At 44.7% G+C, this 5,317-nt stretch overlaps 1 protein-coding gene across 1 annotated transcript in view; it reads left to right on the top strand.

Moving 5' to 3' along the window:
* The window catches only part of dag1 (dystroglycan 1), a 43,360-nt gene that overhangs the window by 1,382 nt on the left and 36,661 nt on the right, over positions 1-5,317 (top strand). The gene's annotated exons all lie outside the window — the stretch shown is intronic.

Genomic DNA, 5,317 nt, shown 5'->3' with positions numbered 1-5,317 from the left:
GGGGGGGGGGTCCCATGGGGGCCATCTTTCTGTCTGAGGACTAAAGGTCCACCACCGGGAGGACATCAATACGTTCTCAGGACATCAGCCTGGATTCTGTTGTCCTCATACTTCAGTGATGTAAATCAGCCAAACCTGCAGCCCACAGTGTGTGTGTGTGTGTGTGTGTGAGGGAGAGAGAGGGACAGTGTGTGTGTGAGTGAGAGAGTAAGAGTGTGTGTGTGTGTGTGTGTGTGTGTGTGAGGGAGAGGGAGAGAGTAACAGGGTGTGAGTGAGGGTGTGTGTGTGTGTGTGAGAGGGAGAGAGTAACGGGGTGTGAGTGAGGGTGTGAGTGTGAGAGTGTGTGTGAGAGAAGCAGGATGCTGATGGTTCTTTCAGGTGGGACTCCTGTTGATTCCTGCAGTTCTCACCTTGCTGCTGTTTGGTCTAATATTCCTTTAGCTGTAAGAAGTTACTTCCTGGTCATGTGACACCGTGACTGTGCGCTGGGGACAGTAGGCGGGGCTTAAAGCCTCACATCAGGAGTGCACAGACTCTGGTTCCAGAAACACAAGATGGCTGCTGCTGTAAACCAACACTGAGAGCAGGCGGGGGGGCCTTTGGTGAAAGTAGTGGTTTTACTGCGAGCTGCAGATTTCCCTCAGCTCCGTCATTCTGGCTGCTGAAGTTCCCAGCTTCTTCCAGGATTCTGCCTTCTCTTTTCAAAGATTGTTGCAGAAGTTGTTCAGCAGAAGGAGGCAGGATGAATGAGGATCTGATTAATGAGGACAGAAGCAGGTTCAGGTAAACCTGCTGGTTTTATCAGTCAAACACTTCCTCTTTGTGTTTGTGTGGGTTTTAGTGCAGCTGCAGCAGCTCAGAGGTGAGAAACTCTCTGTCTCCTCATGTTCTCGCTCTCTGTGTGTGTGTGTGCCGTCTGATGTTTGCAGGTTTTACAGAAGGATGTCTGTTCGAACCTGTAGAGGTGAAGTAAACAGCGTGTGTTCTTTGTGCTCTCATGTTTGCATTTGTGTATCAGAAAGTGTGTGAAAGGCGCCTCAGTCTCGGGTAAAAAGATGCACTTCAGGCTGAAGAGGCTGAAATTACCTGCAGGAAGAAACAGAGCCGTCTTCTCTTCACGGCTCTTTTTGCAGCAGATGTAAGAGACAGACACTCTTCTTTAGAAAAAGCTTTTGGTTAAACTGATGTGATCAGTTCTTTGCCGAGTTGCTCTCGTCTCCTAACGGCTCGGAGAAGGAAGCAGAGAATGCACAGCTGCAAACACAAATCCTGAATTTAGTTTTCAATAACCCAGAGAGCACAAATCTTTTCTTTTTTTTTCTTGTAAATCTGACAACAGCTTTGGTTTTTATCCTGTTTTCATCTCAGCAAACAAACCAGATTTTCATTGAAAAGGCAGATTGGAGTCGATCGTGTTCCCCAGACACTCCTCCTCTTCCTCCCCCCACCGCCTCTCCATCTCAGCTACTCCCCATTTCACAAATCAATATCATCCAAAATAGGATTGAGTTCTCATGTTATCAAAAGCTTTGTGTATCCTCCCATGATAAGTCTAATCTTCGGCTCCCTGCTCTGCAGCGTTCGTGGGAAGGAGGCCTCTTAAAGCCCGGGATGAGTTCCTGCAGGAAACCAGGAAGAGCGTGTGCACGCTGTGTCACACGGGGAGATGAGATTTAGATCCTCTTTTTCTGTCTGAGCCGGCTGCACTTCTGTTGGTCAGAGAAACGGCTTGTCAGCTGTTTGAGGAGCCGCAGGGACTTCAGGAGGTCCGGGTTCGAGTTCAGAGAAGATGAAACCATTTGAACGTTTTGGATCACAGTTATCAGGATTATCAGTGGAGTTATCGCCCAGCTCCACGAAAGGCGGGCGATAGTGTAATCGCCTGTGTTGGTGTGAACGTTTCATGAACCAGGGGACAGATTTTAATGAAACTCAACGTAATCAATGGATGAACATCCATCCGTCCATCCAACCGTCTGTCCATCCGTCCATCCGTCCATCCGTCCATCCGTCCATCCATCCATCCATCCACAATTAATTACCTCTTTGAATCAACCCAATTCAAGATGGCTACCACAGCCAGCTTATATTAGGAAACACAACTGAGCCTGTTTTACAGATGCTGAGCTGAGTTCTGGAGTGGTAGTAGCTGAGAGTCATCCCTAACAAACACTCTAAAAAACCCAAAAAACCAAAGAAAACAGACAAAAATTAAAATTGAATCCATGTCAGTATTAAAACAAAAAAATAAAATGTTTACATCGGGTAAGGTGATAAAAGGATACAGATGGACAAAGCAGTCATTTCTGATGCACCCTGCCCCAAATCTGTAGTTTCTGATGAGCAGAGAGGAAACTTTAAAAAGTTAAGAGAATATTTTAAATGAAACATTCACAGAGTATGTTTGGGGCTCTTATTGTGAAAGGTCAAAGGAAATCTGAAATCAGATTAGGTTTTATTATTAACTGAATTTACAAACAGAGGCTGTCACCATGGTAACCATTGTCCCCATCAGTCAGTCGGCCCACAGGACGCATGTGACAGGAAGTTAGTGAAGAGCTGGATTCACTGAAGTCATCAGACGGACTTGTCTGTTTGGTTGTTTCGCAGCGTCTCAAACGGAGTGAAATGACTCCATCCCGCCTGGTTCCTGTGGGCGGGGCGCATCACTGACTTGTGAAGAGAAAAAGGGGACGGCAGTGCAGTAATTAGTTCTGGGGCATTAGCTGCTTATTGGTGGCCGGTTTTATTAGCCAGCCTGTTTTGGCTTGTTAGCTTTTTGGACATGAAGCCAAACAGTTGCCCGGTGAACCACGGAGGAATTCCACCTCCATGTCAGAACCTTTTAACTCTGCCGGACCACCTCATTGGGATTCAGTGTTGCCACCACATGCAGTAAAAACCATGATGGAGACTTACTGCCAAGAACTTGTCTTATTACCTCCAAATCTGCGCTCCACTGCATTACAAACCTGATTTAGGTGTTTCACATTCAAAAATAAAACTGTTCACTGCAGTAAAAGCATAAAATAAACAGGGATGTCACATGGACACGTTAGCGTTCCTAACTTTGAAGCCACATGTGGAGGCGTGTTGCTCGGTCACCAGTGGAGGAATTCAGCTTCAGCCAGGGACACTCGGAGCATGCTGCTGGGGGAACCTTGGAGACCCGTGTGCTGCACGGAGCCGGTGGGGGTGTCCTTCAGAAAGGGTTAATCAGGTGCAGGACACGAGGCTGAAAGACATCCTTAACACATCTCAGCTGAAAGTGTCCTGACGGGGAGGACGAGGACAGCCGGAGAGATGGAACTGAAAAAACACGACTTTAATAAAACAACAAGTGTTTATTCCACAGATTAACACCCAGAAGCTCCAAAGTGTTAATACAAAATACACAAACAATAAAAAATATGATTTTATGCTTTTGCAAGAAGGAACATTTTTAACTTTTTCTTCTAAGTGTTGACAAGGGAGCTTCTCAAATTTCTTCCATTTTATTTGAGCAGAAATCTAAAAAGCATCTTGGAACAAGGTGTAACTTCAGCAGGGTGCTGTGGTGTGTAGCCTGCTGCAGAACATCTGTCCTGTACTGTTGTTGTCCTGTAGCTGTCAGTTTAGATCCAGCTGCTTCTGAGTCCTGAGGTTTGGGAGGCCTGTAAGAAGCTCATCAGTCCAAATGCATGAATTAATTTGTCAAAGTTGGATTTTCATAAACTTTCAAAATTCTTCTCAAATATAAAATGTGGCTGTGGTGATGCTGATCTTTAATAATCAGGAACACCAAGTTTTACTTATTTACTTAGTTTTTCTTGGCCAGTATTTATTTTCATTAACTAAATTTTACATTTGCTTAACTTAAATAAAATTTATTTAACAACAACAGGAAAAACTGACGTGTGGGCTGCAGTCATCTGGCTGTAGCAGCTGCTGCTGCAGCTTCATTTTCCTACTCAGTGATTGATATACATATATACAGACATGGCACATTAATTATCTCTAAAACACACTGACAGGTAAACAGAAAACATTCTGACAAACAGGAAGCTTAAAGCAGGAAAAGCTAAATCCAAATGTTGTTTCCCTTCAGTCTTTGTCCTCTCACTGGAGGGGACGTTTGAGTCCTGTTCAGGTTTATTCTCCTTAAAGAAGCGAATGTTTCAAACATTTGCATCCATCCAGTAATTCCTCAGTTTTCTCTCCAGTTGGTGACTTAATAACCTTTAATGTCGTTGTGTAAAGGAGAGCAGGGCCGTTTGTGGCGTTCTGAGTAACCTGCACTTCCTTTTCATGGTTTAATCAAACCTCTGACTTTAGGAGGCAGAACAGTTCTCCTACGTTTAAAGAGACAGTTGTCTGTTCTGTTCCTCCAATGGTTCCAGCTTGACCCCAGTTCTGACCAAAGTGTACCCAGAGTAAACACAACACTTAAAGAGTAAAAGTTCTTCTCAGAGAGCAGTTTAGTGTTTCCTCCTTAAGATTTGATAAAAACAGCAGATCTTTTGTGTTAGACATTTAAAAGAATAAAGGTCTGGGTGGACATTTGCTCATTTTACTGACGTTTGTTCCTGAACAGAGACTGTGGACTCGTCCTTCCACCCAACTGGGAACTCTGAACGACTTGGTGGGAGACAAACACAGCCGGCAAAGGAAACGAGTCCTGAGAGGAGCTGACATGTTAAATCTAACAGTCACACAGCAGCCGACACCAACGTGTGTGTGTGTGTGTGCGTTCTCACACACAGCTCCATAATCTGACACAAACAGAAGAAAGGCTTCGGGTCACTCTGCAGGTGTGAACGGGTCAGCAGATCCAGGGCGGTGTTCCACTTTCTGCTTTCACCAAACTTAAAGAAAGAAACACAATCTCCCATCTCTTTGTCATCCAAACATGTTCAGCAGGAATCATCGAACCTGAATCAGCTTCATCAGTTTCTGATGAAGCTGATTCAGGTTCGATGATGTTTTGTCCTCAGCAGTTTTCTTCTGCTGGAGCAGCTGAAACCTTGGACTTGTGTTTTATTAATTATTTGTCCAGACGAAAGTAGTTCTGTGGGATCATGGTAGTTTTTGTCTCCTGAAATTGATTTTGTGTTTGAACACCAGTGAAGACCAGATGTTATTGTGACTGTAGTTGTGCACACAGGCCTGAAGAAAGCCTGAAACTTCTTCAGAGCGCCGTTAATACAGCAGGAAGTAAACACTTGGGGCATGAATGCTCTCCTCCAATCCTATTTGCTGATTTGTGTAACGGATCAGGATGTCATGAGTCACCCATTCATCCACTTATTCACCCGCCCATTTATTCCCCCATTCATCC

Source organism: Kryptolebias marmoratus, linkage group LG4 (assembly GCF_001649575.2).
Source record: "Kryptolebias marmoratus isolate JLee-2015 linkage group LG4, ASM164957v2, whole genome shotgun sequence".
Classification (NCBI taxonomy): domain Eukaryota; kingdom Metazoa; phylum Chordata; class Actinopteri; order Cyprinodontiformes; family Rivulidae; genus Kryptolebias; species Kryptolebias marmoratus.
Note: the sequence above shows the minus strand (reverse complement) of the source record. Positions and strands in the feature narration are given on the sequence as shown.